Source organism: Spermophilus citellus, assembly GCF_964194105.1.
Source record: "Spermophilus citellus genome assembly, chromosome: 5".
Taxonomy (NCBI): domain Eukaryota; kingdom Metazoa; phylum Chordata; class Mammalia; order Rodentia; family Sciuridae; genus Spermophilus; species Spermophilus citellus.
Window position 1 is genome coordinate 174,859,427 of NC_138186.1, and position 21,738 is coordinate 174,881,164.

The following is a 21,738-nucleotide window of genomic DNA, read 5'->3' on the forward strand; positions in this document are numbered from 1 at the left end:
TTTCAACACAGCCGCCTTAGCTGCCTCTCCCAGAGCCTCTTTCCCCAGGGAGAGGAGGCCAGCACCTCTGCAGCCCTCTCCTCTCCCTGCCTCTGGCTCCGCCCGGCCTTGCCTCTCACCCCCCCCCCCCCCGCGTGCTCCCTGGTTTAAGGCTCTGGTTCTGTCTGGACTGAGAAGCAGCAGCAGCAGACACAGGTGTGTGTTCTTGCTGACAAGACAATGGAAGTGGCCTTTCCAGGTGCAGCAGGGGACACCCAGAGCTCCCAGCACCACCTCTCTGGGGCCCACAGACCCCCACTCCAGCTTGTCTCCTGGAACGTGGCTGCATCACTAGGGCTGTGACCTGGAGTCTGGGCCTTCCACTCACCAAGGCACCTTGAGCCTGACACCGTCCTCCCTGCTGCTGGGTATGGCACAGGTGTGCCCGTGTGCTGCCCATTCACCTGCGGGACCCCGGGCTGGGTACGGCACAGGTGTGCCCGTGTGCTGCCCATTCACCTGCGGGACCCCGGGCTGGGTACGGCACAGGTGTGCCCGTGTGCTGCCCATTCACCTGCGGGACCCCGGGCTGGGTACGGCACAGGTGTGCCCGTGTGCTGCCCATTCACCTGCGGGACCCCCGGGCTGGGTACGGCACAGGTGTGCCCGTGTGCTGCCCATTCACCTGCGGGACCCCGGGCTGGGTACGGCACAGGTGTGCCCGTGTGCTGCCCATTCACCTGCGGGACCCGGGCTGGGTACGGCACAGGTGTGCCCGTGTGCTGCCCATTCACCTGTGGACCCCCGGGCTGGGTACGGCACAGGTGTGCCCGTGTGCTGCCCATTCACCTGTGGACCCCGGGCTCAGTCTGTGCTTGCATCACAAACATAGTTGCAGTGGACATCAGCCTGTGGTGCCAGGCAGGGGTCAGTCCTTGCCTCCCTGCAGCAGGCACAGTGGAGTGGGCTTCGGTCCCCTGGCAGGCTCGTCCAGCTACAGTGGACGTCAGCCTCTCCTGCGCCCCGTAGCAGCATGGGCTGTGCCCTCTAGCTGCTCTGTGTCCTGTTGGCAGGTGATGGTGGTGGCGGGTTACAGTGCCCGTGAACAGGCTCTTTTGCATCTAAACATCTTCTTGCTGAAGGGTCTGAGAAGTGTTTTGCCCATCTGGTGTTGTCTTCTTACTGTTGCGCCTGGTGTGTTCTTTACATGTTGGCTCCCAGGCTTTGGATGTATATGTGATTTGTCTAACTTGTCTTTTCATTCACAGAACATTTCCTTTTCTTTGTTTTGGTTTTGAAGCCTGGTGATGGAACCCCGGGAGCTTTGTTACTGAGCCAATCCCCAGCCATTCTTTACTTTTTATTTTGAAACAGGGTCTTGCTAAGTAGCTGAGGCTGGCCTCAAACCTGTGATCCTCAGCCTCCTGAGTCACAGATGTGTCCCCTTCTATGGTGTGCTAAATTGTTTCATTTTAATAAAGTCAAGTTTGTCGATTTCTATGGAACTGTGCTTTGAATATCCAGGTTCTGAAGGTTTTCTCCTCTTTTCTTCTAGAGGATTCATAGTCTGCCATTCACATATGCACTTGTGGCACCTTTGGTGTTGATTCAGTGAGGTTCAAGGATGTGTCAACAATCATTTCTTTGCAACTGCATTTGCAACTGTTCCGAAAGCCTTCGTTGAAAGATTTCCTCTCTTTACTGTGGTACTTCTGAACCTCTGTCAAACCCTCACTGGCCGCATCCGTGTGGGCCTATTTCTGGGATGGGTGTTCTGTTCCACACATTCGTCTGGGCCAGTAGCAGACTGTGCTGATTACGCAGCCTTAGAATCGGGCCGTGTGACTCCCGTGGCTGTTGGTTACTCTAGGTCTCTGCGGCCCCACCACATGTTAGAATCCGCTTCTCTACAGCAAACCTGACTGGCTCCTGACACGGAGAGCTGGCCGCTGCGCGCTGTGTTCTCCAGTGACTCAGGCGTCAGAGGCACAGTAGCCTCGCCTCCTGGGTCTCCGAATCCTGTACTCTGGCCTCCCCAGCCTACACAGACTTAACACCGACTCGTGCACCTTTTAGTGCACTTATAAGTTTCCCCCTTACTTTAATTTCAGTTGCTGTCTGCTCATCACTATTATAGGGAATTGGGACTGATTTCCACATGGCCCTGGGTCCCGCCAACCAGCTAAATTCACAAACTCCACCGCGGCTCTCTGTGGGTTTCTTGGGCTTTCGCATGTGGAGGGCGGTGCCATCTGTGAATATGGATGCTCCTGCCTTTCACTCCTGCACATGGCACAAGGGGGAACCCAGAGCCAGCCGCCTTGTCTCCTCAGTCCTAGGGGCCAGCTTCTGAGATTCCCTTAACGGGAGGCAAGGCCGCCTGCTGCTCTGGCTTACAGCATGGTGGAAGGATGGCAGGAGATTTCCCTGCGAGGGTGGAGGGTCGTTCAGCCTCCCGCGTTTCTCAGGCTGCCTGCCGTCAGCGTCAGAGCCGTAGATGGCCCTTGATCTTGGGGCACCATCTGCCTTTCTCCAGGGCCACCCTGGAGTGCGGGGTCTGTAGAGGGGTGATCCTGCTCTCTCGTGGTTCTCGTGTTGTCTTCAGACTGTGTCTGGTTTGGTTTTTGGAGTGAGGGTGTTGGGCTTTTCCGGGGCTGGGACCAGCCTCTGAGCCTGCATAACTGATGTCTCTCTGACCATCCTGAGGATGGGTGCACGCACAGGGCTCTGCATCCGTGTCCCGGCTGGACCTTCTCACCCTGCGGGCTCCGTGGTGACGCTCACTGACCCCTGTGCCTGGAGACTCTTTGTGTCTTCTGTTCTTCCTCAGAACCGTAAGAGCATCGTCCACTCTACCAAAGGGCCAGCTGTGGGCGGACCCACTCTACCAAAGGGCCAGCTGTGGGCGGACCCACTCTACCAAAGGGCCAGCTGTGGGCGGACCCACTCTACCAAAGGGCCAGCTGTGGGCTCCACACACTTTTCTATATTGTTTTCAGGGTTTGATATAAACTTCTGCTGTTATGTTTTTTCCTGAGTTTTTTCTTTTCTCTGATTGTTGGAATTGAAGATTCAGTTACTGTTTTCTTTTTTTTTTTTCCTGCTGTGAGCATGTAATGCAGTACTTTTCCCTAAAACCCTGCCTTTGCTGTAACCCATAATTTTGAAACATTATATTTCATTTTCATAGTTTTCTAATATTTTCCAATTTGTCTTGCAAGTTTTTTGACCCGATGATTCTTTAGAAGTGTCTGGTTGGGTTTTTGATGGGTGATGCCTTCCATGTGTCTCTGTTGTTGGTAGCTCGTCCACACCAGCGTGGCCAGAGAGCATCGTCCACTCACACACACCCAGCAGTCCGTGGGTCAGACAAAGGGGTCAGCCCAGCCAGGTGGCTTTTCCACTCCTCTGTGACGTTGTGGGTGGTCTGTTTACTGGTCTGCTTACTGATTCCGAGTGTGTCGAAGTCACGGATTCTGACTGTGGATTCGTGCGTTTCTGTTCCAAGGCCGAGGGTGCTGGCATGATGTGGTTTGGAATCTGGGGCTAGGTCCGCGCTCAGGACTGCAGTGCGCTGTGGGTTCCTTGACCCTGTTACATGGAGCCTTCTCCACCCGGCAGTCTCTCTGCCGGGGAACTCCCAGGTCTTGGGCCCCTGGCTCCACTGTCTGTCTGTTGGCTTGTGTGTCTTCCCAGCCGTGTCACTGTGCCCTACAGACACCTCTGTGGTCGTGTTGCTCATGCGTCTGTCTGTCTGTCAATGGTGTTTTGGTCATTGACATTTAATGCAGTTGTGGCGTCTGGATCCGGAGCTGCCCGTTCCTTACTGTTCTGTGTTTCCCTGTGGGTTGGTCCTCTGCTTCCCCTCTGCTGCCTCCTTGGTCGGCTCACTGGAGGGTTCTGTTTTGGTTTGGTCATGTTCCTGCTCTCTCTCTGACCTGGGTGACTAGTGGTGGCTCGAGGCTGCCCCGCACACACCCAGCTTTCTGCCGTGGTTGTTGATAGCGCGTCTACACCCTCGTGGCCACTGGAACGACTGGAAGCCCTGCAGGCCCCTGGCCCCCTCCCTCTACACTGTACATTCTGCGCCTCTTCCAGGAGCCGCCTGAGGCAGCAGAGCCAGGCTGAACACCGGAGGGTGAGAGGACTCCGTCCCACCTGCTCGCTGCTGGCACCTGCGGCCTTTCCTGCCCGCGGGCCCTGCTGTCCTGATTCTGCTGCTGAGGCCCAGCCCTGAGAGCCTCCGGAGCTCTGGACGAGTTCTGGTTGAGGGTCCCTTCCTCTCAGCACCTGGAGGGAGCCGTGATACCTGCTTCTGGTCTCCATACTTCCTGGTGTGAATCTCAAGTTCCTCTCACTCGCCCAGTGTAGATAAGGTGCTGTTCTTTCCCGGCTTCCTTCAAGGTCTTTTCTTTGTCTTCAGCCTCTAGAGGTTTAATGAGGGTGCATCTTGGAGAGGATTTGAATCCATTCTGCTCGGGTTACTTCCCAAACGTGCAGGTCCGTGTCATGGCCAGCTTGGGGGAGACCTTGGCCATGGTACCTGTGAAGACAGGGTCCTGACACAATCCTGAGGGTCCCACTTTCTTCTCCAAACACCCTCGGAGGTGTGGGGAGGGGATTTTGAGGTGGAAGCTCCAAATCGATTGCTTGGAGAAAGGAAACGTGTTCTGCATGAGCCCCTCATGGTTGTGTGGGCTTTTGCTGGGCCTGGGCTCTTCCTGGAAATGCTGGGATTGTGAGCAGGGTCCTACGCAAGGGAGCGTCCTGCACTACCCTTGAGGATGGTGGGGTCTCCTCACCTGAGAGCGAAGCAGCTCACAGCCAACAAAGCTAAGAAGTCCTTTAGCTCACGGAGGAAGAAAATAAAAGTGGACAAGAGCAGCTTGGGGCTCAGAGGCTGCAGCTGGGAGGCAGAGCTAAATATGGTCTCAGGCATGTCTGTCCCTGGTGGAACTTGACCCTGGGCTGCAGACATGCCCACCCCAGAGGCAAGCTGACCTTTGGGCTGGGTCAAACCACAGTGTCCAGAACACTGTTGACCTTTGCTGACCTTCCCCAGCTACCCCACCCAGAGACGGACCTTCCCATCCCTCTTCCGCCAGGCAGCTGGAATTTCGCCAGTACCAGCCACAATTCCCGACCAGCACGGATGGGACTCCACTCCACTGAGCTTATGCTGGCAGACTTGGCCACCAGATGGCCTGTTATGAAACGAGAAGACCATCTCCCAGTCGCCTCTGGCTTTGTCCTTCCGTCTGGTGTGCCTCAGCTGGCCTTGTGTGTTGACGAGCAGAAAACACAGCTTGGGGCTGCAACGGAGACCCAGCCCTGAGGACCTGCCCAGGGAGACCCACGTTGCGAAAGTTCAGTCCTTTCCCTGATGCCGATCCAATAACGAGGACATGATTTTGAGAAAAAGGGAAAAGAAGGGTTATTGCTTTGGACTCCTGTCCCAAAGGCTGTGATTCTGCCCATCCCCCAAAACGGGACTTGTACAGAGGTGAGTAGAGAAAGTGAGATCAGGGAAAAGAAGACTGGGGAGGAGAGGGTGGTCCCATGGACCCTGGTGACACGGCAGACCCAGACCTCTGAGCTGCAGGAAGCAAGGTGACAAGGCCTGCTGTTTTAGTCACTAAGTTGGTGATGGTTTGTCACGTGGCCACAGAAAACACTTCTCCAAACGCTTTCCTTTCTCCTCATTCTTCCTCCCCTCCTGCTGGGACTGTCATAGTAGCCTCAGGCCTCTGCGACTCCCAGGTCCCCAGGCACAAATGTCCCCTTGACCTTCCCGTGGCCCTGGTCTTACTGGGGAACTGGGTCTGTCCTCAAGCCTAGTGGTTTTTTCTTTCATCTCTAAAGTGGACCCCTCCCCTGAGATTTCTCTGTTTGTGGTTTTTTAAAATTTGTTTTAATTAGTTACACTGGACAGTAGGCTGCACTTAGGCACTTTGATACATCTATCATACATGGATGGGGTGTGATCTCTCACTCTTCTGAGTGCACATGTTGCAGAATCGTATTGGTCACGTGTCACATATATGCACACAGTGATAATGTCTGTTTCCTCCTACTATCTTTCCTATCCCCACATCCCCTCTCCTTCTCTCCCATCACTTCCCTCTGCCTAATCTAAGGTAACACTGTTCTTCCCTAGTGCCCCCCGCCTTATTGTGGATTAGCATCCGCATATTAGAGAAAACATTCAGCCTTTGGTTTTGTGGGATTGGCTTATTTCACTTAGCAGGATATTCTCCAACTCCAACCATTTACTGGCAAATGCCATAATTTCTCTCTTCTTTAAAGCTGAGTAATATTCCATAGAGTACATATACCACATTTTCTTTATCCATTCATCTATTGAGGGTTGGTTCTATAGTTTAGCTATTGTGAATTGAACTGCTATAAACATTGATGTGGCTGTGTCACTATAATGTGCTGATTTTACGTCCTTTGGGTATAAACCAAGGTGGGTCAAATGGTGGTTCCATTCCCAATTTTCTGAGAAATCTCCACATGCTTTCCACAGTGGTTGTACCACCAATTTGCAGTCCCACCAGCAATGTATGAGTGGACCTTTTCCCCCACATCCTTGCCAACATTTATTGTTGCCTGTGTTCTTGTTGACTGCCGTTCTGACAGGAGTGAAATGAAATCTTAGAGTAGTTTTGATTTGCATTTCTCTAATTGCTAGAGATGTTGAACACTTTTTTATATATTTGTTGATCAATTGTATTTCTTCTTCTGTGAAGTGTCTGTTCAGTTCCCGAGTCCATTTATCAATTGGGTTATCTAGGTTTTTTGGTATTAAGTAGGTTTTTTTAGTTCTTTATATATCCTAGAGATTAATGCTTTATTGCAGGTGCATGTGGTAAAGATTTTCTCCCAATCTGTAGGCTCTCTCCACACTTTATTGTTTCCTTTGCTGAGAATAGCTTTTTAATATGAATCCATCCCATTTATTGATTCTTTTTTTTTGCTTTTAAGCATAATAATATGTTTTTTTATTATTTAAAGCATTACATAGCTCATGATATATCATCTTTCATACATTTGACTCAAATTGTGTTTTGAACTCCCATTTTCACCCCAAATACAGATTGCAGAATCACATCTGTTACATATTCACATTTTTACATAATGCCATATTAGTGACTGTTGTATTCTGCTACCTTTCCTATCCCCTACTATCCCCCCTCCCCTCCCCTCCCCTCCCCTCCCCTCCCATCTTCCCTCTCTACCTCCCCTGCTGTTGTTCAATTCTCTCCCTTTTTTCCCCTCCCCCTTGCCCCTCATAACCTCTTATAATTTTATGTATCATTGAAGGTCTCCTACCATTTCCATGTGCTTTCCCTTCTCTCTCCGTTTCTCTCCCCCCATTCGTCTTTGTTTACAGTAGTCTTTTCCTCATGCTCTTCCTTCCTGTTCTGTTCTTAGTTGCTCTCTTTATATCAAAGCAGACATTTGGCATTTGTGTTTTAGGGCTTGGCTAGCTTCGCTTAGCATAATCTGCTCTAATGCCATCCATTTCCCTGCAAATTCTATGATTTTGTCATTTCTTAGTGCTGCATAATACTCCATTGTGTATAGATGCCACATTTTTTTTATCCATTCATCTATTGAGGGGCATCTAGGTTGGTTCCACAGTCTAGCTATTGTGAATTGTGCCGCTATAATCATTGATGCAGCCGTATCCCTATAGTGCGCTCTTTTAAGGTCCTCAGGGAATAGTCCGAGAAGTGCGATAGCTGGGTCAAATGGTGGATCCATTCCCAGCTTTCCCAGGAATCTCCATACTGCTTTCCAAATTGGCCTCACCATTTTGCAGCCCCACCAGCAGTGTACAAGTGTACCCTTTTCCCCACATCCCCGCCAACACTTATTGTTTGACTTCATAATAGCTGCCAATCTTACTGGAGTGAGATGGTATCTTAGGGTGGTTTTGATTTGCATTTCTCTGACTGCTAGCGATGCTGAGCATTTTTTCATGTACTTGTTGATTGATTGTATGTCCTCCTCTGAGAAGTGTCTGTTCAGGTCCTTGGCCCATTTGTTGATTGGGTTATTTGTTATCTTATTGTTTAATGTTTTGAGTTCTTTGTACATTCTGGATATTAGGGCTCTATCTGAGGTGTGGGGGGTAAAAATTTGTTCCCAGGATGTAGGCTCTCTATTTACCTCTTTTATTGTTTCTCTTGCTGAGAAAAAACTTTTCAGTTTAAGTAAGTCCCATTTGTTGATTCTTGTTATTAACTCTTGGGCTATGGGTGTCCTATTAAGGAATTTGGAGCCCGACCCCACAATATGTAGACCGTAGCCAACTTTTTCTTCTATCAGACGCAGAGTCTCTGATTTGATATCTAGCTCCCTGATCCATTTTGAGTTAATTTTTGTGGATGGCGAGAGAAAGGGATTCAATTTCATTTTGTTGCATATGTATTTTCAATTTTCCCAGCACCATTTGTTGAAGATGCTATCCTTCCTCCATTGCATGCTTTTAGCCCCTTTATCAAATATAAGATAGTTGTAACTTTGTGGATTAGTCTCTGTGTCCTCTATTCTGTACCATTGGTCCACCTGCCTGTTCTGGTACCAGTACCATGCTGTTTTTGTTACTATTGCTTTGTAGTACAGTTTGACCTCTGGTATCGCTATACCGCCTGATTCACACTTCCTGCTTGGAATTGCTTTTGCTATTCTGGGTCTTTTGTTTTTCCATATGAATTTCATGATTGCTTTGTCTATTTCTACAAGAAATGCCGTTGGGATTTTGATTGGCATCGCATTAAACCTGTAGAGAACTTTGGGTAATATCGCCATTTTGATGATGTTAGTTCTGCCTATCCATGAACAGGGTACATTTTTCCATCTTCTGAGATCTTCTTCTATCTCTCTCTTTAGGGTTCTGTAGTTTTCATTGTATAAATCTTTTGCCTCTTTTGTTAGGTTGATTCCCAAGTATCTTATTTTCTTTGAGGATATTGTGAATGGAGTGGTTTGCTTTATTTCCATTTCAGAGATTTTGTTGCTGATATACAGGAATGCCTTTGATTTATGCGTGTTGATTTTATAACCTGCCACTTTGCTGAATTCATTTATTAACTCTAGCAGCTTCTTTGTAGACTCTTTTGGGTCTGTTAAGTACATTATCATGTCATCCGCAAATAGCGATAATTTAATTTCTTCTTTTCCTATTTTTATGCCTTTAATTTCTTTTGTCTGTCTAATTGCTCTGGCTAGTACTTCGAGAACTAAATTGAATAGAAGTGGTGATAGAGGGCATCCCTGTCTTGTTCCAGATTTTAGAGGGAATGCCTTCAATTTTTCTCCATTCAGAATGATGCTAGCCTGAGGCTTAGCATAGATAGCTTTTACAATGTTGAGGTAAGTTCCTGTTATCCCTAGTTTTTCTAGTGTTTTGAACATAAAGGGATGCTGTACTTTGTCAAATGCTTTTTCTGCATCCATCGAGATGATCATATGGTTCTTGTCTTTAAGTCTATTGATGTGGTGAATAGCATTTTTTGATTTCCGTATATTGAACCAGCCTTGCATCCCAGAAATGAATCCTACTTGATCATGGTGCACAAGTTTTCTGATATGTTTTTGTATTTGATTCGCCAGAATTTTATTGAGAATTTTTGCATCCAAGTTCATTAGAGATATTGGTCTGTAGTTTTCTTTCTTTGAAGTATCTTTGTCTGGTTTTGGGATCAAAGTGATGTTGGCCTCATAGAATGAGTTTAGAAGAGCTCCTTCTTTTTCTATTTCTTGAAATAGCTTGTAAAGTATTGATTCTTAATTTTACTTCTTGTGTTTTAGGAGTCTTGTTGAGGAAGTCAGATCGTAGGCTGACATGGTGAAGATTTGGGCCTATTTTTTCTTCTATTAGGCGCAGAGTCTCTGTTCTAGTGCCTAAGTCTTTGATCTGGTTTGAGTTGATTTTTGTTCAGGGTGAGAGACAGAGGTTTAATTTCATTTTGTTACATATGGGTTTCCAGTTTTGCCAGCACCGTTTGTTGAAGAGGCTGTCTTTTCTCCAGTGTATGTTTGTACCTTTGTCTAGAGTGAAACAACTGTATTTATGTGGGTTTGTCTCTGTGTCCTCTATTCTGTACCATTGGTCTATAAGTCTATTTTGGTGTCAGTACCATGCCATTCTTGATACTATAGCTCTGTAGTATGTTTAAGGTCTGGTATTGTGATGCCTCCTGCTTCACTCTTCCTACTACAGATTGCTTTAGCTGTTCTGGGTCTCTTATTTTTCTAAATAAATGTTATGATTGCTTTTTCTATTTCTATGAAGAATGTCATTGGGATTTTAATAGAAATTGCATTAAATTTATATAACGATTTTGGTAGTATGGCCATTTTGACAATATTAATTCTGCCTATCCAGGAGCATGGGAGATCTTTCCATCTTCTGAGGCTTTCTTCAATTTATTTTTTAGTGTTCTGTAGATTTCATTGTAGAGGTCTTTCACCTCTTTCGTTAGATTGATTCCCAGGTATTTTGTATTTTTAGAGGCTATTGTGAATGGAGTAGTTTCCCTAATTTCTCTTTCAGTGGATTCATTGATGATGTATAAGAATGTATTTGATTTATGGGTGTTGATTTTATATCCTGCTGCTTTGCTGAATTCATTTATTAGTTCTAGAAGTTTTCTGGTGGAATTTTTTGGATCTTCTTCATATAGAATCCTGTCATCAGCAAATAGCGATATTTTGAGTTCTTCTTTACCTATTTGTGTCCCTTTAATTTATTTCTTTTGTCTAATTGCTCTGGCTAGAGTTTCAAGGATGATATTGAATAGAAGTGATGAAAGAGGACATTCTTGTCTTGTTCCAGTTTTTAGCAGGAATGCTTTCAATTTTTCTCCCTTTACAATGATGCTGGCCTTGGGTTTAGCAAAAATAGCTTTTACAAAGTACATTCCTGCTATCCCTAGGCTTTCTAGTGTTTTGAACATGAAGATGTGCTGATTTTGTCAAATGCTTTTTCTGCATCTATTGAGATGATCACATGATTCTTATTTAAAAATCTATTAATATGGTGAATTATGTTTATTGATTTCCATATGTTGAAACAACCCTGCATCCCTAGGATGAATCCCACTTGATCGTGGTGCACTATCTTTTTAATGTGTTTTTGTATACAACTTGCCAGAATTTTATTGAGAATTTTTGCATCTATGTTCATCAGGGATATGGGTCTGAAGTTTTCTTTCCTTGATGTGTCTTTGTCTTTGCCTGGTTTTGGTATCAGGGTGATATTAACCTCATAGAATGAGTTTGAAAGGGTTTTTTCTAGTTCATGGAATACTTTGAGGAGTATTGGTGTTAATTCCTCTTTGGAAGTCTTGTAGAACTCAGCTGAGAATCCGTCTGGTCCTGGGCTTTTCTGGATTGGTAGGCTTTTGATGGCTTCTTCTATTTCATTACTTGAAATTGATCTGTTTAAATCATGTATGACCTCCTCACTCAGTTTGGGTAGGTCATACGTCTCTAGAAATTTGATGATGTCTTCGATGTTTTCTATTTTACTGGATAAATTTTTCAAAATAGTTTATAATTATCTTCTGTATTTCAGACGTGTCCATTTTGATATTTCCTTCTTCATCTTGTATTTTTGTAATTTGAGTTTTCTTTCTTTTTCTCTTCGTTAGCATGGCCAGGGGGGTTATCTGTTTTATTTATTTTTTTCAATTAATTTTGATTTATTTCTGGGTTTTGATTTATTTCTGGATTTGTCTTAGTTTCTCACTTGTTGAATGGCCCTTTAGTGGAGATTCTCCCTTTGCCGGTTTTCACTTTTTTTTTTTCACTTCATTCTCATGGACTATTTTGTTGAGAATGATCTGTAGTGTAGCTTTTTAGCTGTGAATTCTTTAATTTTTGCTTATCATGGAAGGTTTTAATTTCATCTTCAAATCTGAAACTTAATTTTTCTGGATATAAAATTCTTGGTTGGCACCCATTTTCTTTCAGAGCTTGAAATATATTATTCCAAGACTTCCCAGCTTTGAGGGTCTGGGCTGAGAAATCAGTTGAGATCCGAATTGGTTTCCCCCATACGTAATTTGATTTTTTCTTTCACGGCCTTTAAGATTTTATCTTTTTTCTCTGTGTTAGTCATTCTCATTATAATGTGTCTTGGTGTGGGTCTGCTGTAATTTTGTATATTTGGGGTCCTGTAAACCTCTTGTATTTAATTTTCCATTCCATTCTTTAGGTTTGGGAAATTTCTGCTACTGTATCATTGAAAAGATTGTGCATTCCTTTGGTTTGTATCTCTGCTCCTTCATCTATTCCAATAACTCTTAAATTTGGTCTTTTCATATTATCCCATAATTCTTAGATGTTCTGTTCATGGTTTCTTACCATTTCTCTGTGTGTTCAACTTTATTTTCAAGGTTATATATTTTGTCTTCACTGACTGAGATTCTGTCTTCCAAGTGGTCTAGTCTTTTGGTGATGCTTTCTGTTGAATTTATAATTTCAATTACTGATTCCTTCATCTTGATGATTTCTGCTTTTTTTTTCATGATCTCTAACTCTTTATTGAAGTGGTCTTTCACTTCCTGTATTTTTTCTTTGATTTCACTCCTTATACTTCACATATCAGTTTAACTATGTACAATCTGAACTCCTTCTTGGACATTTCTTCTACTGTATTATCGGTGCCTTCTGTTGTTGATGCATCTTGGTTTGTTTGGGGCACTTTATTCCCCTGTTTTTTCATGTTGTTAGTGTGTTTTCCATCTAAAGTATGGATCTAAGGCAGGGTAGGTTCTACCCTGAAGACCTATAGTGTCCCTGAAGTTTCCAGCACCTCACCATTACTGGTGAGACCAATATCAACAGCACCCAGTGCACACAATATATAGCCTTAAACTTAATAGCTCCCACTAAGGCATCTACTGCTTTCTCTCATTAAACCACAATGATGAGTTCAATAACTATCTATAGTGTAAACAGAATATCTGTTAAAATGATTTACAATTTCAAATGGTGGATGGGAGAAGAGAGGTGGTGTAGTACACACTATTCACAGGAAGAGTGGAAGAGGAGCCGACAGAGATTGGCTGTTGGTTGGAGAAAAGGGGAAAGAAAATCCAAGAAAACAGACAGAGAGAGGAAGAATACAAACAGAGAAAAAAAAGTCATAAGAATACCACAAAACTGCAAAACACCAATCATATATCCTTGTCCTCCACACACTGATGCATAAAATACATCCTGTTCCAAATATGGCAAAGAGATTAGTCAATCAAAAAATAAAATTAAATGAATCTTGCTGGAAAGTCGCACTGTCTCTCAGTGTTCGACAGTTTCTCAGCCGTCTCTCAGATGTCTCTCGGGATCACCAGACCCAGATCAGTCCTCCCAAACCCAGTCTCTATCCCACTGATCTGGGCTTCAGTCACCTCAGGCTCGGCCACCTGCAGTCCCAAGACCTCAGTGCTGCTCCTACTTGCAGAGGGACCACCAGACACACTCATGCCAAGGAGCAACCGAGATGCAGCAGCAAGACAAGGGCCACCAGCTCCCTCAGCAGGAAGACCCCAGGCTCCCCAAACCCGCAGGCTCCCACACTGGACCTGCAGGTCCCAGCTGGAGTCCCCAGGCAGAGGCTCTGGTGGTGGTAAACCTGCTGGCACCCAGGCCCCAGGCCGTGGCTGGTGTCCCCAAGTGGGTGCAGCCACCTGCAGCCAAGCCCGGAGTGTCCCCACAGCAGTTCTCCAGGCTGCGGTGGCAGGGGAAGTGGCAGGGGTTGTTGGCAGCAGGCAGTGGGTCAGCAGCAGCGGTAGCCGCGATGGCAGCTGTGGGGGCAGCGTCACCAGGCCATCTCCGGGGGTCAGCAGCAGTGTGGGCCTCAGTTGCCTGGGGGCCACGGTTTCTTCTGGGCAGCAGCCACCAGACAGAAGACCTCCAGCGACCCCAGGCTGGCCGCAGCGGAGTCAGAGGAAGCAGCAGTGGGGGTAGCGGTGCAGGTGGCGGTTGACTGACAGGAGACTTCCTTTTCAGCAGCAGCGACCAAGGAGGTAGCGTCAGAATTGTGTCCAAGCAACCGAGGCTGTGCCCAGAAGAGACCTCCAGGCATGGCAGCGGCATGTGTAGCAGCAGCCTTGCTCATCATTTTTAAATTGATTTCAGTTGATACGTTTCTTCAGGTCTCAGATTTCCATGTGTCTTTACCTCTCTGTCTCTCATATATTTTTTTTGCAGAGACTTCCTATCTTCCTGTTTACTAGTATTCATATTCCCCTGTTGGATTATCTGTGAAGAACCACTTTGAAGTCTTCCTCAGGTAATCCTAACATTTCGGTCATCTCAGCCTGGAGGTCCATGGTCACCTTCTACAGTGCAAGTAGTGATCTCCTGGTTCACGCCACGTCATTTTCATTCTCAGACACTCTGAATGTTATCTAAAGACTCTGAATCGGAGTTAAATCCTCTGGAGAAGGTTACTTTTGATTCATCAGGGTGTCCACCGAGATGAAATCTGCAGGCTGTGACAGCTCACTTTCCAATGTGTACAGTGTGTCATACCCACCAGGTGCCCACCCAGTGCCAGCCTGGGACCCTGCTGTTCTGCCCCAGCTCTGTTCTCGAGTTCTGTGCGTGGGGGCTTGTGAATCCAGGAGAAACCTCAGGGCTACTGTCCTCTCTCTTCCCCCAGCTCTCCTGGGGTTCTTGTGGGTCCTCTGAATGGGAAGTGGGGCCATCGGCCAACAGCTCTGCCAGACGCATGGCTCCCCTGTAGCCTCGAGTAGAGCACCAAGAAGAGGGAGGGATGGAGCCACAGTCACACCACCCTCCTGGGACCTGGGTCCAGAGGAAGCCTACCCTCACCCTGGAGGTCCTCCTCTGCTGCTGCAGCCCGGTAGCCACCACTGGGCCGAGTGCAGGGAAAGTGTCGAGGGAGGGGTTCCCACCAACAGCGTTAGGCCCTGTGGCTAGAACCAGAGGCCCTGGCCACACCCGCCTACCATGTGTTAGGTCTGAGGCTGTGTCCAGTACAGCCAGAGAGACTGCAGGGCCACGGCCTGGCCTCCAGCCAGGGTGCAGCTGGGTCCCAGCCTCCTGGTGTCTGCCTGCCTTCCACAACTCACCCACACCTTTCCAGGTCAGTGCAGACCCAGTGGAGCGGCAGTGAGCCACTGGAGCGAAACCCAGATCAATCCTGAAAACTGAGTCCTGTGGTGGAATCAAATGGTTCCTCGTTGACTTGCACAGGAATGGCCTGTACTCTCAGTCCTGGTCAGTTTGTGTGTGTCCAGCAGCCACTGGGTTTGGATCTGGTCTCAGCCCTCTGTGTAACAGGCAGAGCCTGAGTGTCCAGAGGATAATTCCTGGCCAATAAAAGCCTGATACACCCTTGTAGGGAGCAGGTGTTCCCCTACCCAAGTCATCATGGTATGGCTGTCCACATGAGAGAGGACAAGTCCTCTGGGCAGAGGCAGCTGGTCACCCAGAAAGGCCACTGTGGCGGGAGCATTTCAGCTCTCCTCTGGGCACGTTTCTGGGCGTGGGGACCCCCAGTGGTCCGTAGCACGGGGCAGCACAGGCAGTGTGGGCAGCCTCTGGTGGACACTGAATGTCATAAGGCACACAGGTCCACATGGAGCCTCTCTGAACTACAGCAGCCACCAGCACTAAAACAAGACTGTGGACCACAAACCCCATCTCCTACCAGAATCTGGCACCGAAAAACCTGCCAGCTGCAGTCCATGGAGGGTAGAAGTCAACAGGATTCTGCCCATAAATACCTGGTGTGACCAGGCAGGCATCATAATCCACTCCAGCGCTCTCCTGCAGAGCCGAAGGCAGACATTGGTAGTCCACCTCCAGAGCAAAGGATCTCTCAAAACACCACACATCATTTCTAAAATTAACAAGTGAGATAATAACTGTTTGCTTTCCTTACTCCAGACGGAGGTTGGAAGAAGGAACCAAATCAAAACAAGAAAAGTCTAAAGTGATATTCTCCTCTGAAAGCAGAGGCTAATCCAGATTTTAGAGGGCCTGAAACTTATACAATTTGGAAGCTTTTTTTTTTTTTTTTAAGAAAAACAAATCCCTATTACAAGCACAAAATCCCTCCAGAGCTAGGGAAGGACCCGTGGACCAAAGGGACCTGGTGATCAGGCTTCTTGGCCTTGGTATCTGCCTCAAGGTTGCTGCCATTCCCAGCGCCTGGCCCCACCCACCCGAGGCAGCTAGGGCGCTGCCTCCAGGGCTTCTCCAGGCCCGAGATGGTCCAGGAATAGCAGCTCCTGACCTGAAGCAGTGGCGGCAGCTCACAGGCTGGCTGGTTTTAGAATGTGGCACCAGCTATAATTATAGCACAGCTTCCAGCTAAAATAAGCAGAGGGGGTGTGCTCCCAGGGCCAGGCTGCACATCTGAGCTGCTGCCCTGCAGGTGCTCCTGCTTCCCAGGGAACGTGCCCAGATTCAGCTCTGCCGCAGGGGGGGCCGCGCTCTCAGTCCTCCAGGCTCTGGGGCAACCTAGAGAGCGCCTGCAGCAGGACCTCCGTGCCCCCTGGGATGAGTAGAGAGAAGCTCCGCGCAGGAGACCCGGGAAGTGCGGCAGGCGAACCTGCAGGCCCCGGGAGTCGACTGTGGCCTGGCCCACCTCCCTCTGTGGCCTCAGGTACAGCAGAAAAAGTCGAGCCTTGTCCCCAGGTCTAAGGTGGGAATGGCAAAAGGGTCTCCCCTTTTGGCTTTGTCCTGCGTGTGAACTGAGGGGTGCTGGGAGCGCTCCATGGGACCTGTGGCCACTACCCAAATGTAAATGAAGTCCAGACAGCCCTCTGATGCTGTCTCAGTGTTGCCCAGATCCTCAGGCACACACAGGCTGAGGAGCTGTGGTGGAGCCTGGGACCAGGGAAGTCACCCGACAGGGGCTCCAGTCAAGGACAGCAGCAGGTGGCAGCTGAGTGAGTGGCCCTGCCCCCCCCCCTCGCTGGGGGTGGACCTGAAGATTGACGCCCTCCAGATCAAGGTGCTGGCAGACTCCAGACAGTGCATCTCCAGGTGACCGTCACCACCTCCTTGGTCTCTCTCCAGCCTGTCCACTTCTGGCAGTCACTCTACAGGGATCGCTGCCCAGGTTGAGCACAGGCGCAAGAAAAGAACCTGCGTATCATTCATGATCTGAAATGCAGGGACAATCAGACCGCCACCCATAAAGTGAAGAATCAGGTAACCCTAAGTGTGGTGGTACTCAGAGGAGCACATGATAAGCCACTAAGACAGCCAGTCTCTCTGCAGTGTCCCCACAACGCCATTTCTGTGCGATGACTAAGGAGTGCTCCTTTTTTCTTCCTTTCTTTCTTTCTTTCTTTCTTTCTTTTTGGTGTTAGGTATTGAACCCAGGGGTGCTTTACCACTGAGCCACATCCCCAGCCCTTTTTATTCTTTATTTTGAGACAGGGCCTCACTGAGTTGCTGAGGCTGGCCTTGAACTTATGATCCTCTTGCCTCAGCCTCCCGAGTTGCTGGATATGAAAACGTGGCCCCTGCACCCAAACCTCAGTGTGCCCTCATGTAGAAATCAGCCTCTTCTTGGTGATTGTTTTAGGGGATATGGGACCATGCAGCACTTTTGTTTTAATTTCATTTTTTTCAGAGTAGTTTATGGTGAACCTGCCTTATTTCAACTGTCATAAAAGCGCAGAAACAAGCATAGTATAGAATAAATGTTGGAGTGATGTCATTTATGGTAAACAGTTTGTCATTTATAGTAAACATTTAGTTTGTCTATGCATTAAATACTCAAGAAGTACATGTAATATTTAAGAATGATTCCAGAGAAAGATTCAAAGTCTTTTGCAGTGGTCATGGGTCACAAAAATGTTTATCCAAAAAAGAAATGCCCAGATAATCACCTCTTGGAAGCCTGAATTCAATGGCAAACTCTGCTTTTCTTCTGTTCAAATGAACAGGTACCTGAAGCTGTAAGATGTATATTTTTCATGAGCTCAGGATGACACTTTCATTTTAATGAACGAAGGAAGCACCCCTCTTTTCCCAGGGCACCCTGCAGATCTGGGGGTGGGTGCAGTGCCGTCTGCACTGCTGGTTGCCAGTGGTGCCCTCACTGGGGAGCAGACACAGGCACCACGGAGCTCGGGCCCTCAGGGGACATCTGCAGAGGTCAGCCGTCCAGAGGGAGAGAAGGCCCTTGTGAACGGCAGCCCTGGCCTTCTCTCAGGACTGAGCACACAAGGCAGGACCCAGAGGGAGGCAGGTCTCCTGGGGCTTCGAGGAGGAGCAGGGATGGGCTCAGCTGAGAGTGCTCAGTAGCCTGAAGACCCACAGCCACAGGCAGTTCAGCGGGTATAGAGCTGGCTGTCCCACCCTGTGGGGTGGCCCTGGACGAGGGTGGACCCTGGCCACAGGGGCACAGCTCACCAGCCAGGGCTGCAAATCTCGCTGCTTTCAGATGCTTCCTCTCCCACAGGTGGTGGCCTCCTGGTCTCTCGACCTACTCCTGTCCCTGCCTGAGCTCTCCTTCCCCGTCTGTGACATGGGGTAGTGGGCTCTAGCTGGATGGCAGATGCCCTTAAAGGCACTTTCTTAGGACTCCATTTCTACCTCCTCCTAGGGCAGGCTGACTGCAATGGAGCACAAGTATGGTTTCCACTCACCAAGCTCAGCAGAGAGTAGGCTTCCCTGGGACTGCCACCTCCAGGTGCAGGCAGGGAGCCCCTGAATGGGTGCCCCAGCCTGTTATAGGTGGGTATGGGGTGTTTCCTTTGATGGCAGAGACTGAGGCCCAGAGAGGTTGAGACCTGCTGAGGTCACACAGCAATGCAGGGGAGACAGGGTATGCAGATAAAGGTAAAGGGCATACAGACTCTGGCTGGAGCCTGCTTGGAGCAGGGGAGCTGCTCCAACTTGCTCAGGAGAACACTCCTCTAAGGTGCCTCCCCGTCAGCCTCGGAGGACGACAGCAGCACGTTGCCAGAGCCTGCTGGGTGGCCCAGGGAGGTGGCCACGGAAAGGCCTGCCTCTCACCCATTCCCCTTTCTTTAGAAGAGAGAGTTGCCATGTTTGGGACCCACTTCTCATTGAGGAGCAAAAGGACACAGTGGGGACAGTACAGTAGGAGACAGGATTCCAGGCCTCCTCGGGACAGGGGACAGCCCCAGGTGGACACAGGCCTGTGCCCACTGGCTGCAGGAACACCGCACCCCTCTCGGCACCTGGGCTCAGCTGCACTGAGGACAGAACAGAAGACCATGTGGCTCCATGGCCTCCTGCCCCACACCCCCAGGGGCCTGCAGGCTTCTCTGAGTGCTGCTAGTTACAGAGGACAGCAGGTGGCCGGCTGCACGGGGTGCAGGGAGCCATGGTGTGCTCCAGCTTCAGCCCAGAGCGGAGGGGCCTGGCTCCAGGCCACCTGCTCGGAGAGAACTGTGGGCACACTGCCTGGGGGGTCCGTGTGCTCAGAGAGGGGCACTGGGAGCAGACCCTCTGCTCACGGCCTCTGCTTCCCACCCTCCCCTCCAGCTCCCTGCTCACCGTCACCCTGTAAAAGCACCCGATTGGCTGCCACAGGCTCACGGGGCCAGGTTCAGAGAGAGCCCCGTGTGCCCACGTCCATGTGCCTGCCCTGGAGCTGGCCAGTATTCTGACATTCCTGCCGTGGGATAGGCATGTGCTGGGGACAGGCCCCCTGCGAGCACACAGGGTGCCCAGATGAGCGCGGACATCCCAGATGCACTGCACAGAACTCTGAGCAGGAAGGTGCTCTCACAGAGCCTTCAGGACATGCAGCCTCAGTGCCCAGAGCCGGGGGCCGCACTGGGCGTCCTCTTGGACAGGACCTGATCCCAGGCACCCAAACCAGAACCACAGCTTTGGAGCCAGTCTGGTCGTCCAGGGACAGCGATCAGTGGCCCCTGAGGGCAGCTCCAGGGTTGACTTGGGGACTGTCTGGGAGGCCTGGGAGCCCACAGGGACCCAGAGCTGAACCCTTCTTCTCAGGACAGTGCCACCCCAGTGCTAAGTGAATTCTGCCTTGGAGACATTTATCATGGCAGATGGCACTGAGCCCAGGCAGGAGATGTGTGGGCCTGGTGCCTGGGGGCTCGGCCCCTGCTGCGGCTGGGGTCTTACTGCAGGTTAGAAGAAAGGGGTAGATCTGGACCTGAGTGAGGTCTTCCAGGACTGAGCCCAAGTACAGTGGAGCCTTGGAGGGGCATGGCAGGGCAGGGCAGCCCACCGCCCAGAAGTGGCAAGAAGCGGCTGGACCCGCGCGGTGTAGAAGCTGGCCGCACCACTCCCGTAAGACCCTTCAAATAAGGCTGCTGGCTACAGGAAAGGCAGAGGTCTCTAGCCACTGCTGATGGCCACCACCTAGAAGGTGCTCTGTGAGAACCACCACTCCAGACCAGGCCCGACCAGGCCCACTGGCCCGCACTGGCCCGGCTGGGCTCAGAAGGGCACTAAGGGGCAGAGCCAGCCTGGCCTGCTCAGGAGCCACTGCCCAGATGTGGCCGTGGCCACAGTACACCCTTGCTTCTGCTGCACTGGCACCCACTGTGCCATGCACATGGGAACTCATCAGCTGTCCTCGGGATGGTGACGATCAGACACTGAACTGACCAGAGCTGAATGAGCCATCTCAGGGCTCAGTCAAACCTGAAGTCTACCCAACAGCACCTGAGCCAACACCTGCCCAGGCTCACCTCTGTTCCCACCTCAGGGGAGCATGTCATCACTCCCACAAAGGAGACCGGGAAACTGACCATTGCAGAATAGATACATGGTCCCAGGTCCCAAACCACAAGGCAGGACTTGAATAAAGCAGCTCAAGTAGGTAGGGGACGTTCCCGAACACTGCCTGCCCCAGTGGGCCAGAGACCAGCTGACCAAGGCTCCCTGCAGCCCTGGTCACATGTCTGTGGCCCAGCTCTCGGCTCCTTGAGAGCTGGACACCTCCCACCTTGGAGGCCAGGCTCTCTGCCTTGCTCTCCTTGACCATGCATCTTCATGACACCCAAGCGCCACACAGAGACTCTGCACGGCCCTCTGGGTCTGGGTCTGCAAACTCTTCCAGTGAAAGGCCAGACAGCACCGTCTGTACCACTCAGCTCTGCCTTTGCAGCTCAGCAGCGGCAGAGACACCCTGAAGCCCCTAAGCATGGCCATGTACTAATTAAGTTTTGTCCCCCAAATCGGCAGTCAGTTGACTGGGCTCTGAGTCTCTCCTGTGCTGACCCTGCATGTCCAGTGAGGTTGGCCTTCCCTGAGGCCCTGCAATCTCGCATCTGAGTGACCTTCCTTCTTGCTGTTCCGAGGGTGTATGGCCAGCACCCTACGCTCCCGGCCCCCATGCAACCTCACCTCTGGCCCCCGCCTGCCTCACAGAAGGCCAGGCACCTTCTGAGCATGCGGGGGCCCCAGATACAACCAGGGAAGGCCCTGGCCCCTGACCACCAACGACCTCAGGCTGGAGACAGCCCTTGCCATGCATCACCAGGCTGCATCACTACCAGGCCAGGAGCCCAGGGTCCCCCGAGTTCATTGTGACAGAAAACCTCACAAAGAAAAAAGTCCCCCTGGAGATGAGAACTGGCACCAGCCCAGTTTGGTCCTCCAGTGAGTCAACCACACGGCTCTGCACATCCTCGGCGCCCAGCCCAGGGGCACCCTCTCTGCCCTCAGAGCAGCCTCCGTGTGGCCAGGTGGAGCAGAGGCCACATGTGCCCAGCTCTGGGCAGGCCTCAAAAGGAAGGGCTGGGA